Source organism: Carica papaya, chromosome 9 (assembly GCF_054855325.1).
Source record: "Carica papaya isolate Zhongbai chromosome 9, ASM5485532v1, whole genome shotgun sequence".
Lineage (NCBI taxonomy): Eukaryota > Viridiplantae > Streptophyta > Magnoliopsida > Brassicales > Caricaceae > Carica > Carica papaya.
The window spans coordinates 4,649,993-4,671,350 of NC_142317.1; the positions used below are offsets into that span (position 1 = coordinate 4,649,993).

Consider the following 21,358-nt stretch of genomic DNA (forward strand, 5'->3'; position numbering starts at 1 on the left):
TTCACCGTTTTCCTTCTCCTGCTCTCTTTTCTCGTTCTTTCCTGCTTCGGCTTCTCTCTCTCTCGAATCTTCTCTTCCCCGTCTCCTCCTATCTGTTTTTCCCTCTTTTTCTTTTCCTATTTATATTCCACCTATCTCTCATCTCGACCATCCATCCCATCTTATCCCAGCTGTCCACTCTCTCTTCTTCAAACGATACCATTTCCTCTTCCTCTCCCCAACCATATAATTATGTTTATATATTATTATTATTAATATTATTACCATATACATATATAGATATAAATACAATTTTTTTTTTAAATCCAAATATTCAAATATCAACTACTACAGAGAAGGGGGAAGTGATTCGGGTAAGGCAAAGATGGTATTGGGAGAGTACTCTAAGAAACAAGAAAGATTTAAAGAAAGCCTAACTTATTAATTTTTGTTGTTAAATTCATTATGCCTTCTAAAATGAGATTGCATGAAGATGATATGCAGAAGCATTATGATAATTCTCTTCTTGTATTTTCTGTGGATCTAACAAGGCATGGACAAATAGATTGAATATTTTTTATTGATAGACTAATGCATGACAATATCAATTGAGTTCTTTGTGTCGATGTAACCTCTCTTTGGGAGACATGAACAAGTTTGAAATGAATTTGAGAATTAGTTAAGGTTGAGTTGGTCAAGACTTATGTTTCTTTGGCCTCAGGAAAATATAAAAGAGATCCAAAACCTCTTACATCATGAGTGCTTTGTTTATGCACATAGAGTTTCAGGACTCTTTTATTTTACTTGGGGGCATCTTTCAAATCATTTTGATTTCAAGAACATTTTATCGATCATTTTTTAATTATTTTAGAGGTTATTTGGTGATTTAAAGTTTTGATACTTGAAACTGTATATTGTAGATAATATATAATTAACTTCATCAGATTCTCTTCTTATTAGGGAAGCCGGACGGTCATTTTATTTTTTAATTCGGGAAGTACTACGGCACAATCTTCATAACATTGTAATTATTCATCAACAAGTTTTTTTATTTGAGGACACGATAAAAGTATCTTTGATTATGAAATGTGAACTAGTCTTTGAAACACTTTAAAATATCACTTACGTGCCTCTGATAATCGATCTTCACTGTAATTTTTTTTCCTCTAGCAGTTCACAAAGATTCATTATTTGGGAATTTCTTACAAAAGTATGTATGTTGAATACAATCTGATAGGAATAGAAAAAGAACAAATTAGAATTAAACAAATCTTAAACAGAAGAAAGTATTAACCAACAAAAAAAAAAAGAAAAAATTACATTAAATCACTTTAAATCTCCACAAACTAATGCAAGTCATAATTAAAGTGAAAATAATAATATTTAGCGTTTTATAAAACTATAGAAAAAGGGCACTAGTATAACACACAACAATAATATGTGATCAAACATGTGTAGCTGCAAATTATTAGAACAATGAATCTTGTATTTAACAGTAATATTAATTAAATTGAACTTTTATACTTTTATATTTCAATTTAATTTATTTCTTCTATCTAAATGCAAAATTAATTGTACATTTTTTTATCATGTATTTTTTAGGTATAATTAGTTTATTATTTTAATATATATTAAATATATAAATTAGAATATTGCCAGTAAATTTTAAAAAAATGCTAAGTGTGACATGGTGAAAGTAATATAAATATAAGAGATTAAACAATAGCCACTCTCGTGTCTCCTGTAAAAATATTTATGCTTAATTGTTCAAAAATTTCAAAGGAATTAATTATGCAATCAAAGTAAAATTTTGTGGATTTTATTAATTAACTTGCATGACAACTTAATTAATTAATTTATATAAATTAATTAATAAAATTAAGCAGGATTATTGATTTTTTAGCTAAATAAAGTTCCTCTATCTTCTAATTAGTCCGGGAGTCGGGAACTATGAACTTCATTAAATTTAGTTAATTTAGTATTTGGGGGGGAAGACGTAATTTCAAAACCAGTCAAATCCGGATTGACTCCGTCAATCGTCTTCCTCTTCCGACTAGGATTTCCAGGCTCCTTCTCTTTATAAAAGCCTCTCAGTTTTCCTAAACAGTCCTACTTGTTTTCTCCATAGCAGAAAGAAGTTCTCGGTATAATTTCTTGCCATCATCAGCTTTCTTGACCGTTAGTGGTGTCCTTCTCTTCAGCCTTCTTGTTTTAGCGGAACGAGGTTATCGGTAAAATTTCTTGCGATCACCTGCTTTCTTGGCCGCTAATGGCGTCGTTTTCTTCAGCCTTCTTGCTATTTTCTTCTTGCAACATTAATGGACTGCGCCAGACGGACAAGATTTGTGTCGTTTTGCGTTGCCGATCGATCACCGATTTGGTTTCTGATCATATCCGTTAAGGTCTCGGTCTCTTCAGCCGGCCTTATTTTTAGATACATTCATTTTTCTTGTTATCGATTGTTCAGACGAAAGTATCCGAAGTTTTTTCCGGTTCACTCACTGCATTGCCCAAGTATATACGCACACATATATAATATTGTTGTAGACATGGAGAACTTTCTATTTTCTTCTTGCATCATTAATTTACTGCGCCAGAAGGACAAGATTTGTGTCGTTTTACGTTGCCGATCGATCACCGATTTGGTTTCTGATCATATCCGTTAAGGTCTCGGTCTCTTCAGCGGGCCTTATTTTTAGATACATTCATTCTTCTTGTTATCGATTGTTCAGACGAAAGTACCCGAAGCTTTTTCTGGTTTACTGACTGCATTGCCCAAGTATATACGCACATATATATAATATTGTTGTAAAGATGGAGAACTTTCTATTCATGAACGAAGTTGGGAAGGGAGGATTTGGATGCGTGTATCGAGCGATCGACAGAAGGAGCGGTGAAATTGTTGCGATCAAGAAACTGAGAAACCGTTTAAGTAGTTGGGAGGATTGCTTGAATCTCACGGAAGTGAAATCGCTTCGACGAATCAAACATCCCAATGTGGTGAATCTGAAAGAAGTGATCATGGAAAACAATGTCGTCTTTATGGTATTTGAATACATGCCCTGGGACTTCTACGAACTTTTGCGAGGAAGACAACGCAGCAAAGATAGATTATCAGAGGCAGAAATTCGTACGTGGTGTCTCCAGGTGTTTCAAGGATTGGCTCATGTTCACGGTCAAGGATATTTTCACCGTGATCTTAAGCCTGAAAATTTGTTGGTTAGTAATTACAATGTCATGAAGATTGCTGATTTTGGTCTTTCCAAGGAAATAGGAAATTCAGATATACCTTTCACGGATTATGTTGGTACTCGTTGGTATCGCGCGCCTGAGGTCTTGATGGGATCATACGTGTACGGGTCTGAAGTTGACATGTGGGCGATGGGAGTTATCATGGCAGAAATGTTCATCTTGCGTCCTCTGTTTCCTGGCATGAATAATCAACTTCACAAAATTTGCAGCGTCATAGGCAGTCCAACAATGGAGACTTGGCCTAGTGGAATATATCTCGCAAAGGCCCTGGCGAACTATGAGTTTCCAGAGATTCCTGCTGTGAATTTCTCAAGCTTAATTCCATCTGCAAGTGAAGCTGCGATTGATTTGATTTCGAAACTTTGTTCTTGGGATCCTCTCAAGAGACCATCTGCTGCTGAAGCTCTGCAACATCCGTTCTTTCATAACCACTTGCGTGTTAAGCCGAAGGAACGAGTGAAGAAGATAGCTTTAATTCAACCACCGCCAGGTTTCATTACCAAGACTGCGAACGTAGGTTCATTATACCCGCCACCAGGCTTCGTCTCCGAAATCAACAAAGCTGTGCAGTACTGCGAGCCGAAGAAAAAAGTAAATCCAACACCAGGCTGCCCCGACCTGAGGAGAATTACACGAGAATCAGATGACGAAGCTAATCATATCTTACCTACGACTATATAGTTTAATAAGCTGACAGTTACCGGATGACAAAATGCTTAACTCAAAAACCTGCATTGCAGAGCTAATCTGCATCAATTCTGGGAAAAAGATGAATTGCCTACCTGCTAGTAAATTTTCTTTTGTAAAGCTACAGTTCTGAAAAATTCTTTGTAAAAATATCATTGATAAGTGTTGCAACTCTGAAAATTTCTTTGTGAAAATATAGTTGATAAGTAATGCGAATTATTCATGTATAACAGAAACTAAAACTTCCGGATTCTATCAGTTGATAGAGAATATTCACAATAACGCAGATCTTCGAGTACTTCGTGGACTATGGAATGGGACTCAAGGTAGAAACTGTGGACATGAACAAGGGGTTCCATGGAATGGGAGTGACGTACTTGCCTTCACTACTCGATTAGTACCTCCTTCGGATAAGTCTCGTTACCCTCCTTTTCCTCCGCAACTCCCCACTATAACTCCCTTTTGAATACAACAATCGCAAGAATAGTTAATTAATTAACTCTTGCACTATTTTTTTATACTAAAGCTTTATGTACTTCAAAAATTATTTAAATATAAAATTCTTGCATAACTTAATTCTATTATTTTTACGAGGACATTAATTTGGTTTCAATTGTGCACTTCATATGTCTTTATTAAAAAATTATATTATTATTAATATATATATATATGTTAATTAATTGATAAAATATATAAATTTAAATTAAAAAAAAAGTGAGAGACCTCTAATACATATTGTAGATAAAAATAAAAAAACGATTAAGACTTATCCTCTTTAATGCCCAATAAGCAAGTCTACTCTTTTCTAAATAGATCATTTTTTTTTTAAACGTATTATAATAAAAAAACTCACAACTGCTAAGTTAAAGTCACCAACATACTTATTTTCTAACAAAGTCAATGGTTTGAAGATGATAACAATAGTATCATGTGCTTAATTACATCAGAATTTAAAAGATATTAACTGTTAATAGGTTAGTTGAAGTATAAAGTTATTAAATACAAACTCTCCAAAATATGAGATCTTAATTAATTTCAGATTAAAAAAATACTTTAATTATTTATTAGTGGTATTAATAGAAGTTCAAGGTGATGAATAGAGATATAAAGTTATCAAGATATATTTCCATCTAATCACACAATTACTAATACACCTGTTGCGATTCTCAATACAAGAGTCAAAATAGAGACAAACATCTATATAATTCCATAGAACTCTTTTAAAGATTCTAATATGGAAAAAGAATTGATATCTTGTACTTCTATTATGTCAATTATCATTTTGACGATCAATTTCTCATATAATGATATTTATATTACAGAATATCGTTATAATAGTAGTCAATTTTTTAATAAAGTTATTAAAAATATAAGTAAAGAAGGCTATAGAAAAAATTAATTAAAATATAATTTTTAAATACATATTTTTTTATAATTTTTATATCATTTAAAATTTTTGAATAATTAAATAATTTTATAAAAATTATAAATCATTCAAAGTTTCTCTTTCAATGCCCATTAATTAAAAACAATTTTGATGTACCTCTTAGTTTACGTTCTATATTTATAAATATCCTTTTGTACTTGGCATTTAAAAGCAAGAAAGGAAAATAGTTATCCTCAAAATCCTTTTTTCTCCAACAAAAACTTTAGGAAACGGCATCGTTTAGAGCAAGAAAAGACAGAATAGGAACCAGGTAAAAAGAACCCTTCTTTGGGTTCGATAAAGGGGTTTATAAGGGAAAAACAAAGAGTGAAGAGGCCATGGACCAACAAACTGAGATGGTGAGAGGAGACAGGTTGAGCACAAAGAAAGAAAATCACTAAGAGAGAGGGGGGAAGTGATTCGGCTGAGGAAAATAAGGAATTGGGAGAGTACTCCAAGAAACAAGAAAAGAAGATAGAAAGAAAGAAACCAAGAGAGAGGAACGCCATTGGAGGAGCCTTTGGATAACCAGTGAGGGGACCTTTGGTCTGGATCCATTAGGCAAAGTTCAAAACCCTAAATTGTTAATTTTGTTGTTAAATTCATTATGTCTTCTAAAATGAGATTACCATGAAGATGATATGCAGAAGCCTTATGATAATTCTCTTATTGAATTTTCTGTTGATCTAATAAGGCATGGACAAATGGATTGAATATTTTTTGGTTGATTTACTGATCCATGAACGAACGGATTGAGTCCTCTGTGTTGACGTAACCTCTTTGGGAGACATGAATTAAGTTTGAAATGAACTTGAGAATTAGCTAAGGTTGAATTGGCCTACATATATATATATATATATATATATATATATATGTTTATAGGGATATGAAATCTTTCTTTTGCCTCCGGATAATTTTTATTTGGATCATAAAGGACATCCAGAACCTCTTACATCATGAGTATTTTGTTTATGGACATTATTCTCAAACTTGACATAGAGGTTGGGGACTCTTTTATTTTACTTGGGAGCATCGCTTTCAAATCATTTTGATTCCTATAACATTTCATTTCTCCTTTTCTGGTTGTTTTAAAGGTTATTCGGTGTTCCAACGTTTTGGCACTTTAAATAGCTCCTCAAGTAGTACTTAAATCTATTGAAATTCGTAAATCATTTTTTATAATTTGGATCTTGTTTCGATCATCATGTTTTCAGATCTTCAAATCCCGTAAGGGGATTCGTTTTTCTAGTTTACTCTTTGGGTTTAATTATGGTTCCCTTTTAGGGTCATTCAAACTTGTTTTGAAGTCTTTTACCTTGTCTAAACTTCTCCATCTTGTACTTTAAAATTGTCGTGCTCCAGAAGACTTCCTAAAATGACTCAAGGTGTTAAAAATGGTTTTGCTTCGTTGTTTCACTTTCTAACCCAACATTAGTCTCTTTCAATGAACTTTTTCGAACCCATTACGTTTTCAAGTCTACCTGAGTTTTATTATAACCTGGTTATCAACTTTAGACACAAAATATCCTATGTCCACATCCAGAAATCTCTCCAACTTGAGTTCCAAATCCTCCTCCGACACCTCACGGATCCCCAATTTTTGATACAATGGGAACACGAAGGACTTTGGGTTTTCATCTTCATTAGATCTTCTGAACTCCCCAAATATATCCGAAAAGAAACACCTGTAAAGAACTAGGGCGCAAAATAGAGATACCAAGAAACCTCAAGAGCTTCCTCGGAGTACCCTCGAATCCCCTCAAGAACGAGAATTAGCATTCGGCTATTGGTGGTGTTGGTGATTGAATTGGGAACATGGCCTTGATCAGGATCATGATCTTGATCAGGGTGATTATTCTCATGGCTCTGACACGTCAGCTGAAAATTCTCATTGCTGAGAGTGAAAGCAGTAACGGTTTTGCCTAATGATGGATTGTCAGGTGGAGGAGGAGTGATCATAACTACACCTTTGAGTTGTTGAGGTACTGAATCCTCAGAATTCATCTTCTTCCTCCAGAGTCGAAAGGCCTTGGCTCCTTGAGCAAGTCAAAAGAGGAAGAAAAAGAAGCAGAAGAGGATATGTTGAAGAAGAAGGAAGATTAAGCTACTTATCCATGGAGGTCATCGGTACTTGGTTGGGTCCAACAGGAGACTTGGTCATCACTGAATTCTCATTGTATCAAGGAAATACAAAAAGTTAAATGTGAAAATATTACAATAAGTATGAAGGAAGGATCTAGGAACTTGACTAGTAAGAAACCAGAAACAGGTGAGTAGGCTCGGATGAGAATGACTTATGGGAATTTGCTGCTTGACGAACAGCTACTCATTTTCTTGTTACCCAAACACAGCACTATTTTTAACTCAGTTGATCCAAGTGTGACATCATGTGCTGAGTTGACTCAGATACAACTTGTTATTCTATATATGAAAAATTTTAGTAATTTACCTGAGAGAAAAATTGTATAATCAGATAATTTCTTTTTAAAATTAACCATTAATCTCCATTTTGTGTTACAATTGTCCATTCAAAACCTTAGATATTATATACAAATACATGAATAATTTGCATTACTTATCAATGATATTTTTACGAAGAATTTTTCAGAGCTGCAACTTTACAAAAGAAACTTTAGCCGTATAGCTAGCAAGTTGGCAATTCATGTTTTTTCCAGGATTCATGCAGACCAGCTCTGAAATGCAAGTTTTTAAGTTGAGCATTTTGTAATTGAGTAACTACTAGCCTATTAAACTGTATAATTGTAGGTAAGATATGATTAGTTTCGTCATCTGATTCTCATGTAATTCGCCTTTTGTTTGGGAAGCCTGGTGGTGGATTTATTTCCTTATCCAGCACCCAGTACTGCACTGCTTTGTTTATTTTTGGGACGAAGCCTGGCGGCAGAGTATAATGAAGCCTGGTGGTAGTTGAATTAAAGATATGCACTTCACTTGTTACATTGGCTTAACACGCAAATGATTCTAAAAGGAGTGATAATGGAAAACAGTGTATTTGAATACATGCATTGGAATCTTTACAAACTGTTACAAAGAAAAAAGTGCAGCGAAAGTCGATTATCAGATGCCAAAATTCATAACTGGTGTTTCCAAATGTTTCAAGAACTAGCTAACATTCATGATCAAAGATATTTTTATCACGATCTTAAGCTTGGAAATATATTGGTAAATGATCACAATGTTTTGGTTTTTGTAATATTGCAATTATTTACTAAGAAATTTTTAGGTTTAAGATCGCTGTAAAAATTTCATTGATTATAAACGTGAGCTAGTCTTTTAAACACTTAAAAAGCACCGGTTACAAATTTCAGCCTTTGATTGTCAATCTTTGCTGCGCTTTCTTTCTTGTAACAATTTATGAAGATTCCAGTGCATGTATTCTGACACATTGTAAATGATATTATTTTCCACTATCACTTCTTTCAGATTTACCACATTGGGATGTTTGATTCATTGAAGCAATTTCACTTCCGTCAGACTCGAGCAATCTTTCCAATTATTGAAACGAGTTCTCAGTTTCTTGATGTCAACAATTTCGCCCCTCCTTTTGTCGACAGCTCGATACACACTTCCAAATACCCCCTTCCCAACCTCATTCAAGAATATAAAGTTTTCCATCTTTATGAAAAAAATATATATATATATACCTCTACAATGCAGTGAGTAAACCAGAAAAAGCTTCTGGTACGTTTGTCTGAACAAGCAATAACAAGAAGAATGAATGCATATAAAAACAAGGCTGGCTGAAGAGACCGAGATTTTAACGGGTATGATCAGAAACCATTAAGGTGATCGATTGGCAATGCAAAATGACACAAACCTTGTCTGTTCGATGCAGTCAATTAATTATGCAAGATGAGCATAACAAGAAAGCTGAAGAAAATGACTCCATTAAAGGCCAAGAACGTTGGTAGTCTCAAGAAATTTTAGTGAGAACTTCTTTCTGATGAAGAGGACGACACCACTAACTGTTAAGAAAGCTGGTGATCGCAAGAAATTCTACTGAGAACTTTTTTCTGCTATATCATCAGAGATGTTTATATTTTGCTGTTCACATCATGTTTAGGATGTATTGTGATGGCAGGTAGAGAAGTGAAGGAAAGTTGAAGTCAAACTGAAACCTTGTTATGCAGGGCGAGAGAAAAGGGAAATGATGTTTGTTTATGTTGTTTTGTTCTATGATTATCGGTATTTTGATTTCTTGTGATCACAGGAGAAAACATTCATATTTTTTTATAGAAAATACAAAAATAGTCGTTGTTAAATCTTGTTACTTTCATATTATTTTCACCATGTCACACCTAGTATTTTTTTAAAATTTGCTAACAATATTCTATTTTATTATAAATAATATATATTAAAATGGTAAACTAATCATATTCAAAAATTATTAATTAATAAATATACAATTGTGATATACATAATAAAAAACAAGTTAAATTGAAGTACGAAGGTATAAAATTTTAATTTAATAAGATATTAGTGTTAAATCTGAGCTTCATTATTTTCATAATTTATAATTACAATTATATCTAAGTTATAGATTCAATATTTGTTATATCAATTATATGTTTGTGTCGTGGGTGATGATACTTTTTTATTTAAAAAAAAATTCTTTTTTTCCTTTTCCTTCTTCTTTGAATTTGAATTTTTTCCTTTTCTTCTCTTTTTTTTTTTTTATTTTCTCTCTTCTTTTTCTTAACATGATAATAGAATACTACGAAATAGGAATAAAAATTTAAAAATTAATAATAAATAGTAATTAACAGAGGAGCAACTATGATAATGTCAAATTAAAACTCACACAAATTTTCATCTTTGAAATTATTAAAATTTTATACTGGACAAAATTAGAATATGATAATTATAATAATAATAATGAAATAAAAATATCATTTCTTACAATTGTGAAATGATTAAGTTTTTTTTTTTTGGAAATTATTCTTGCACAATTTTATACCAAATTGTTATTATTTTTTTATTTATTTATTTTAATCGGTATAATAGTGACTAAATCATGACTCGTTATAATAAAGTTTAATTTAACAAGTACAGTTTCATCAAAACACTAATGAATTAAGTCTTTATTCATTTGAATTAAGTATATTAATAAATTAATATCAAACTATAAATTATCAAAAGAGTAAGAAATAATGTATTTTTAGTAAGATTCAAACTCACAATATTTAGTTAGGTATAATAAATAATTTAACAATTAAATCAACATGTTGGTGGTAACAAAATTTATTTATTGCTAATTTTTGTTCATGCTTTGTTATTATCTCCTCAAAAAATCAAGCTAAATCACCATATAATATGTAAAAGCCCAAAATTTAAGATAATGAAAAAATCGAATTATATCAACTATAAGCGGAAGCAATTTAGAATTTAAGTATTACATTTTTTATACAGTAAATCAGGATACCCAATAAGACTAAGAGAATGTTTTTTTATAGAAGTTCAAGTAAGAAATAAATAATTAAAACAAAAAAAAATAAAAATCCTATAGAATTAACCTCTGCTGGGCAACTCTAATAGGTTTCAGGAGGTAATATCTATTCGCAACCTTCCTACTATTCAGGATCTGGATCTTGATCTTCTTGATCTGAAATTGTTAAATAAGCGAATGAACTATACTAACTCAGTAAGAATATTACACTTAACACTGATACGGAAAACCAAAGGTTGGTAAAAAAAATTATAAAACAACCTACGGAGCCATTTCATTTCTTAAATAAATTCATTTAATATAAAAACATAAGTTTTATACTTACCCTTATGTGTTTCCAAAACTGACCTATAAGAACAATAACTCAAATTGTATTTTGATTACATATTCAAATGAACAATAACAATAAACTTACCTGCTTACCAGCACCTCTGGGGGTCCATAGGGATATCCCCTTACGCGTAAACCCAATATCTAATTTTTCGATTGACTAATCGTTCCCATACCTTGACTGGTAATGGGCGCCAAATATACCACCGCTTCAATACCCCGTTCAGTATGAGAGTGCGATCATACCGAAAGGTGTTGAGAGATATAGTTCACCGTCATATGGAACAGGATATTGAGGTGGTGGTATGTTTGACACCTATTACCTAATGAGGTATGGGACGGTCAGTCAATCAATAAATTGGATATTGGGTTCACGCATAGGGGGATATCCCTATGAACCCCAAGAGATGTTGATAAGCATGTATGTTTATTGTTATTGCTCATTTAAATATGTAACGGCCCTGAAAATTCAAAAGGAAATACGTATAATAATCTGAGTGCGGAAGCGAAACAAAAGATTAAGGTTAACATCCCTTACACAATAACTTAAAAATACTAAACAATATCACGAAATAAGTTCTCTAAAAGAAACACGAGAAATGAGAAAAATAAAGGAAACTATAAAGCATCTAGCATCTACTTGCCGTTTTCTTGTGGATCGGGCTCGGGAACCATGTCCTTCTGATCTGAAATGGTTAAATAAGGAATGAGCTACACTAGCCTAGTAAGAACATCACACTATATCACCATCACAGAAGCAAAAATTGGTAGAAAACCAAAAACAACCAATGGAGCACAAATTTTAAACTAATACAATTATTTAAAATAAAACCACTTATCCTTTTTTCTTATCCTTGGAGAACCTGTGAAAACAACCTATAAAGACAATAATATCATACAGATCACAATTTCATGCATAATCAGTAACATAAAACATATCATAAATTCGTATTCATTAACAATAACTTATTATCACCGTTTCTCGTTTTCACCAGCCTACTAATATCCATTGGGATCCATAGGGGTGTCCCCACTATACGTGAACCATTTTTCTTAACAGTCTTAATTCCAGGGTCGTCCCCATACCCCATCCGATATGAGCGCCAAGACATTAAACCTCAATACCCCGTCCAGTATGGGGATGAAGTAGGCCGTCCCCATACCCCGTCTGGTATGAGCACCAAATGACCAAGTCTCCATACCCTGTCCGGTATGAGACGACGTTCACGGTAGGGTTCTCTATGAACCTGATCCGTCCACCATCTCTTAGGATATCTAGTGAGACTGTCACCTTATCTGTTTTCCCTTAGTCTCTGTTACCAAGTTGAACATAATCACATAAACAATAAACATGTACCAGGTAATACAATCATATCTTAAATTCTAAAATTATGCAGTGGTTAAGTAAGACAGTAACACATGTATTTAAAACTATAGAATAGAGCAGATATCATAATGCATTTAAATTGTAAAATAAATCAAGCAGGAATCGATAGAGAATAATGTCCGATTTCGGGCTCCATTAGCAACCTTAATTAATTATACATATCTATTAATTTGCACAAAATACAGTATTACCATTTATTCGAACTTTAATTCCAAGATAGGAAATAAGGTGAGGGGTTCTTACTTGATTTGATGCCGAAAACTAGATTGTCACTGTGCCTACGGGCGATCCTTGGATTCCCTAAATTTTTTCTTAGGAACTGAAACGCGCTTACAGTACCTACACATGTCCCAAATAACCCAAAAATCATATCCAGGGTCTACTCAGCCAATTTCAAAATTCCGGCACGACAGCTCCGCTGTGCTCCAGCGATGGCGCCACCGTGAGCGGCGATGATCCGCCTCGAGTTGGCTATTTTCGGTAGTTTTTGGTCGAATCCAGCCAAACTTACATCAGTTCCTGTGAGAAAACACACTTAGGGCACTCGGTGGGCCGGAAAAACGTAGAAAACTGAAACTCACAGGCGGTGGGGCTCTCCGGTGCGGCGGCTCCTCCGGCTCACATTGCAGTTGGGTGTTTTGCTCTGGTCAACTTGTAGAGGAGAAAACGGTGATCACAACAGTGAAAAAATCACATCGAACGGGAATCGGGAAGGGCCTTATCGGAGACGAAAACCAAAACACCCAGCGGCAGTATCGGTGAGCTTCGGCGGCGTTTTTTGACCAATTGGACGATGCTTTCGCTCTGATTTGGCCATAGGTGGGTTTAGAATCAAATTCTGAGCAAATGGTAGAATTTTTACCTCGTTTGGCAACCGAAAATTACTCCGGTACGGTGGCAGGTGGCGGCGGTCGGCTCCTCAACGGCTGGGCTATCTTCTCCGGTGAGGGGCTCTGGCGGCTAGGGTTAGGGTTTGGGTGCGGATGGGGTTATTTATACTCATCCGCTTTTGATATGAGCCGTCCATCTCTTTTAATCTGAACCGTCCGATCGTGATTAAATAAGGAGTGAATCTGGACCGTTCATCGCGATTCAATATGGGCCATCCATGCGCGACTCAATCTGGGTCGTCCGTGTGCGATGCAATCTGGGCCGTCTGTGCGCATTTTTTATCTAGGCTGTCCGTGCGCACGGGAACGGATCTCAGCTGTTCGATTGCGCGCACGCGGATCGCCTACGTGGCTCCCTTCCGCGTCAGCGTCTCTGCCACCTAGCACGTCCTGGTTGGTCGGGGCTCCTGACCGGGCAGCTGACGTGGTACAACTTTTCTAAATTACGTTTTAACCTCTGGTTTCTGATTTTTTTTTCAAAAATACTCCAATAATCCAAATTTTCTTCCTTTTTTTCCCAAAATTATTTTCAATTAAATTCCTAAACAATTTTTACCCATTTTTATTATTAATTTATTATTAAAATAAAATAAATTAAATTAAATTCAATTAATAGATATTTTATATTTATATAGAATTAATAAAAATAAAATAAAATAATGAAAATAGTTGGGTGTTACAAAATATGTAATCAAAATACAATTTTAGTTATTGTTTTTATAGGTCGGTTTTAAAAACTCATAAAGGTAAGTATAAAACTTATGTTTTTATATTAAATAAATTTATTTAAGAAAACAAATGACTTCATTAGTTATTTTATGATTTTTTACTAACATTTGATTTTCTGTATCGATGTTAAGTGCAATATCCTTACTGGGCTAGTGTAGCTCAGTTCATTCCCTTATTTAACTATTTTAGATCAGGAAGATCAAGATCCAAATCCTAAACAATAGGAGAGTTGTGAATAGAGGTTACCTCTCGAATCCCATCAGAGTTGCCCAGCGAAGGTTTAACTCTATATGATTTTTATTTCGTTTTGTTTTATTTATTTATTCCATTACTTGAACTTCTATAAAGGGACATTCCCGTAACCCTATTGGGTATCCTGATTTACCGTGTAAGGAATGTGAACTGTAAATTCTAAATTACTTCCCATTATAGCTGATATAATTTGATATTTTTATTTTCTTAAGTTTTGGGACTTTACAGTTGGTATCAGAGTTGCGTTCCTCGAAACCATTCCTTGCACAAAGATTTAAATAACTAAAATACAACCCGACACTCAACTCTTTATTGTGAAATAGAAGTACAAGGATATGAGGAGAGGAAAACTCCCACTAAACTGAGCAGTCCGGGATGGGTCGCTTCGAGAGGATGTCGATCGACTCTTTAAGATGCTAGAGAGACTTATCTCTGCCCAACAGGCTCGGGAAGAAAAGAGGGAGCTGCCTGACCCTCAACCACTGCCACAGTATGAGCCATCCCTGCAACAAGAAGATCTAGTGCCACCCCGATACAGCCTTGCTCCTCTACCATATCATCTGACACCGCCATAGTACAATCTTGTGCCCCCACCATACAACTAGGTGCCACCGCAGGGCCACTCGGTCCCTCCCCAACATAATCAATCCCTCTTCAACGGGACCCAGTTCCACCCATGATGGAACTAGGCTACATTAAGAGCTATGAGAGACTAAACTCATCTACTTTTGCATGAGCATCTTTTTTCAAAGAGGCCGAGTTATAAAGGCCCATAACTTAAAAGAAAATAAAATCATGAATTAAATGCGGAAGTGAAACAATAGAGTTTAGGGTTTACATTCATTACACAAAAATTTAGAATGCCCAATAGGGCTACGAGAACAACCCTTCTAAAAGAACAAACAAAATTAAGGAAATAAATAAAAGGCAATATGCTGAGCATTCTAGGACGACCTTCACTAGCTTTTGAAGGGAATCCGAGTGGTAAACTATTCACAACCCTCTTGTTGATCGGGATCTGGATCTTGTTTCTCTTGATATGAAATAGTTAATGAAAAGGTGAGCTACACTAGCCCAGTAAGAATATCACACTACTCACTAATACAGAAACTGAAGATTGGTAAAAATTATAAAAACAACCAATGGAGCTCTTGATTTAAGAAAATTAATTTATCATAAAAATACCATTTATTGCATGCATTTACCATTGCGAGATTTCTAAAATCCACCTACAAAGACAATAATCCAAATAACATTTTAATCTCATATTTAATTGAGTAAGAACAATAACTTTCCCTTTTTATTTGACTACTGATATCCCTAGGAGCCCATTGGAATGTCCCACTATGCGTAAACCAATATTCAAAATTATTTTCTAACCGGCCGTCTCCATACTCTGCTCTGTATGAGCGCTAAAAATACTATTCCTCAATACTCCATTCGGTATGAAGGTGAATCGAGCCATCCCTATACCTCCTCCGGTATGAGCGCCAAAAATACCAATTCTCGATACCCTATCTAGTATGTACCTAGTCCGTTCACCATCTTTCCGGATATCTAATAAAGCTATCATTCATTAATTCACACGACCAATCAATTTTCTGTTTACATATTAATTACCAACTTCACTATCAACTGTAATCATGCATGACAAGCAATATATATGTCAAAGAAGCACAATTGAATCAGTTAACCATTTCAGTATATCATCATATATTTAAAGTTGTAAATTTAACAATCAGTTAAATAGGACAACAAATAAATGATTAGCCAGCTTCTAGCTCCAGTAGTAACTTGTAATTATTCTCAAAGTTTTCTAAATTATACAAAATATCATATTATCAATTATTAGGCTTCAATTTCATAATAAGAAATAAGGTCTATGATTCTTACATGAATTTGTATTCAAAATACCGAACTTTCAGCTGCACCTAGTGGTAATATCCGGATTTCCTGAATTTTCATGCAGATATTAAAACATGCTTCACATACCTAAAAGTACCCAAAAAATCTAAAATCGATGTTAAAAACCTTTTTTCGGTCAATTTTGAAATTTCGGCACAGCGGCACCCACAACGGTGGTTTGCCTCATCTTGATTGTTTTTGGCCAGTTCTGGCTATTTTTGGTCAGTTTTGTGCCCATACCTGCGAGAAAACACATTAGGGGGTCTCGGTTGGCCAAAAAAAGTCAAAAAATAAAAACGTACCAGTAGCGAGATTTTTCTTTACGGCGGCTTCGCTGAATCACCTACACAGCTGAGCCTTTTTCTTTAGTCAACTTGTAGAAAATAGAACGATGAACACAATGGTGAAAAAATTGCACGAAACGGAAGACGGGAAGGGGCTCATCGGAGGTGGTTTTCGATTTTGTCCGTGGCTGCGTTGCTGGGCTTTGCCTGTGATTTTTGGCTCATTCGATGTTCTTTTTTCTTCGATTTGGCCATGGGAGTGTTCGAAATCAAATTCCGAGCAGATAGAAGAATTTTTACCTTTTTTGGCAGTCAGAGGTAGCTCATGCGTGGCGGTAGTCGGCTCCCTTCTCCAGCGACTAGTTCTTCTTCTCCTGCAGAAGGCTGGCGACTAGGGTTTGGGTTCGGTGTTATGCAAGATATTTATACTTGTCTCCCTTAAATCTGCGCGATTCATTACGTTTGATCTCGATCGTCCGATCACGTTTAAAGAAGAAATGAATCTGAACCATTTATCGCGATTTAGTTTTGACCATCCGATCGCACCTGAGGGGGGAACGGATCTTGACCATACACACGCACGGGAACGCATCCGGACCTTCTGATCGCGAACACGCGGATTACCAGCGTGGCCTCCTGCATGGCACCGAGTCAACGTGCCTTGCCACGCGGCGCGCTCTAGTTCATCGAGACTGCTAACTAGGCGGTCCTACATAGTGTAATTTTTTTAATTGCATTTTGACTTTTAGTTTTCGATTTTTCTTTCAAAAATACCCTTAAACTCAAATTTTCACCATTTTTTTCTAAAATTATTTTCAATTTCATTATCAACCTATTTTTTTTCCTAATTTTACATTAAATAAAAATTTATAAATTTCAAAATTATATGTTTATATATATTTTAAAATTTTAAAATTAATCCCAGGCCAAATTCTAGGTCCAGGTATTATACGAGTACTAGTTAGTAGAGATAGAGAAGGTCTTCGTAACTCTTAGAGTGGTCCCTGAACAGAATGTTTTTCTTGCCACCAACATGCTCGTGGGTGAGGCAGGTCACTAGTGGCAACTGAAGCAGGCCACCGTGTCCATTCTAGTCACTTGGGAACAGTTTCTAGTAGTCTTTAATATAGAGTACCAACCCTGTCCAAGATCTCAAATGGCCTAATGAACCGAAGATTTAATTTTCTCATCTTTCCAAACCTTCTGATACCCTTAAAGGAGATGACCTTATGAAACAGTCGATCGCCCTTCTTAAATTCCAAATCTCTCATCCGGGTGTCCATATAACTCTTTTGTATACTTTAAGCTGTCTGGATATTCTTCCTGATTTTAACTACCTTAGTTGTGGTCTCCTCTACCAAGTCTAGGCTAAAAAAGTTTTTATCACCTACTTCTTCCCAAGAAATCGACGACCTACAGGGTTGGCAATACAATATCTCATACGGAGCCATGTGGTTACTTATTTGGTAATTGTTATTGTAAGCGAACTCTATCAGAGGCAGGTGATCGCCGCAATGTCCTCCGAAGTCTGGAACACAAGCTTTGAACATATCCTTTAGTGTACGAATTGTTTGTTCTGACTGTCTATATGTTTAAAGATAGAATGCTTTACTGAGGGATAGTTTCGTTCCCATCGCTTGCTAAAAACTTGAGCAAAACTGAGATGTGAACTTAGATCTCTATCAGATACCACTGTTACCAGAACTCCATGTAGCCTGACTATCTTCTGGATATAAATTCTCGCTAGCTTGTCTAAAGGATCGGTCATTCTGATGGCCAAAAAATGAGAGAACTTGGTGAGTCAATCAATAATTACCCAGATGGCATCATGCCTCGAGCGTACCTTAGGTAACCCTGTTATAAAATACATGGTGGTATATTCCTATTTTACTCTGAGATTGGTAATGGCTGAAGTAGCCCACCTGGGTGTTGATGCTCTGTCTTAACCAGTTGATATACAAGGTACTTGGAGATGAAATCAATAATTTTTCTTTTTATCCCGCTCCACCAAAACTGGGGTCCCATACTTTGATACATCTTAGTACTTCCGGGATGCACGATAAATTTTGAGCTGCAGACTTTTGTCATAATATCCCTCTTTAGTTCACTATCATCTGGGACACACACCATGTCCTGAAACCTGAGCAACACATCGGCAGAAACTCGAAATTCTGGATTTACTCTCTATTCTATATCCTTCCTGAGAGCTGATATGGTGAAATCAATCAATTGGACTTCATATATTCTCTGAATCAGTTTAGGTTGGACAGCTAGATGAGCCAAACATGTAACTCTCTTCAAATTATGAAGTTGTATCTGTTGCGCAACCCTTATCACCCTGCATTCAGAAATTATTAAGTGAACCAATATACCTGTACTTTTCTCGCTGAGCACGTCGGCTACCATATTACCCTTATCCGGGTGATACAAGATCTTATAATCGTAGTCATTGAGGAGTTCTATCCAACGCCTCTAACACATTTTAAGATCCTTCTAAGTGAATATATACTTCAAGCTTTTATGGTCTGTATAAATCTCAAAAGTCTCCCCGTACAAGTAATGGCGTCAGGTCTTTAAGGCGTTGATGATAGCAACAAGTTCCAAGTCGTGGATGGAGTAATTCTTTGCATGACTTTTCAACTGCTTGGATCCATAAGCTATGACTTTTTCATGCTGCATCAGAACACAGCTCAATCATAGGTAGAAAACATCACTATACACTGTGTATCTACCTGTCCCACTCAGTAGAGCCAAAACTGGTACGGTAGTCAACAGCATTTTGAGTTATGTAAAGTTCTTCTCACAGTTCTCATTCCACTCAAACTTGATATTCTTCTTCATAAATCGGGTCAATGGAGTGGCTAAACTTGAAAATTCTTCCATAAACCTACGATAATAACTTGTCTTTCCTAAAAAGCTATGAATCTCCTTAACTGAAGTCAATTTCTCTCAACCAAGTACCGCCTCAACTTTCTCAGGATTTACTAACACCTCATCCTTTAATATTATGTGCCATAGGAAGGTAGTTTGCTCGAGGCAAAACCTACACTTGCTCAATTTTACATACAACTTCTTTTTCCTAAGAATCTGTAAAACCTAAGTCAGGTACTGAGTGTGTTCCTCTCTACTGTTTGAATATACCAAGATATCATCAATAAATATTATGAGAAACTAATTAAGGAACTGCCTGAAAATCTTATTCATCAAGTCCATAAAAATGGTTGGGGCATTGATTAGCTCAAATGGCATAACCAGGAACTCATAGTATCCGTACCTAGTTCTGAAGGCTGTCTTGGGAATGTCCTCCGTCTTAAGATCAGGCAACAGCTGTATGTATTCAACCTTAGCACCTACTCAGTGATTTTAACCAAGGCACAACTAATAGAGAGAAACTTTCGTATCTTCCCTCCAGCAGTGGGCAATTTCAAACCCCGGGTTCCACATCGTAGGCCACCACCAACTGCATTGATTCAGCAAAATAAGATACATAAGTCTGTGACTGAAGCTCCTTCTTAGGCTCTGGCAACAGGACGTGTTAAGACTTACCAGCACTGTGGCAAGGATCATGGAGACCGACTCTACTATCGCCTCAACAATAACTGCCGCATATGTGGAAGTGGCTAGTATTACGCGAGAGAGTACCTGCGAAATCAGAATCAGGTCAGATCTCCCATCTAAGGCAGAGATTACACCCTTACCCAACAAGATGGTAAAGCCAATCCAGACGTGATCTCCCTCTAGCTACCCTCCTTATTCTTCTCTGGTTAGGGTTGTCGGCTAGGGTTTTGAGGTCGACTGAAGAGAGGTTTAAATACCTCTCCTCCCCTGATCCTGATCGTTCATCCGCATCGTTGTGGAGCGAGGAGGACAGTCCGATTCGATGCCTGTTTAGGCCAATTACGTGTGCAAATTCAGATCGTCCATCGTGATCAAATCCAGCCATCCGATCGCATCCAAAGAGAAAACGGATCTGAGTCGTTCGTGCGCGCGAGATGCGGTATGGGCTGTTGGATCAACCAAGCACGTGCAATGCCCACGTGGAACCGATGTCAGCACGTCTGCCACGCGGCGCGTTCTGACTCGTTGTGCTGCTAACGTTGCCATATTTTTGAAAATTATGTTTTTACCTAATTTTCCAGATTTCTTTTCAAACTCATCCCCAAATCCATATTTTCCAAAAATTTCATAAAAATAACAATAAAACTATTTTTAATACCTTTTTTTCATTAATATCAAATTATTACGGGCCAAATTTTGGGTTTGGGGGTTACATAATATTTGATTATTTTCAATTTGAACCAAATTGGCTTTTATAATATTTAATTTTATTTAAAGTAATTTTTGTATTATATTTTTATATTAAAAATTTATGTATTTTTAAAATTATTTAAATATAAAATTCTTTACGAGGATATAATTTAGTTTAAATAATACATTTCGTAATTCTTATTAAAAAAAATTAAATTATTATTAATCTTATTATTATTAATATACATGTATAAATTAATTAACAAAGTACATAAATTTAAGCCCAAAAAAAAAATTGACAAACCACTAATACATACACTACACAAATATACTTCTGCCAGAAAAATAATTTAACATAAATTAAAATGCAACTCTTAAGATGCATGTTATTTAAAATTTCTAAATAATTAAATATTTTATGGAAATTAAAAATTATTGAAACTATCTTTTTGTATGCTCCATTAATTGAGAAAAATTTAGACGAAACTTTTAATTTACTTTTTGTACCTATAAATATCTTTT

At 35.1% G+C, this 21,358-nt stretch overlaps 1 pseudogene; it reads left to right on the forward strand.

Moving 5' to 3' along the window:
- The first annotated feature begins 1,981 nt into the window (after positions 1-1,981).
- LOC110820333 (cyclin-dependent kinase F-4 pseudogene) lies at positions 1,982-4,361 on the forward strand (annotated as a pseudogene).
- Positions 4,362-21,358: the final 16,997 nt, after the last annotated feature.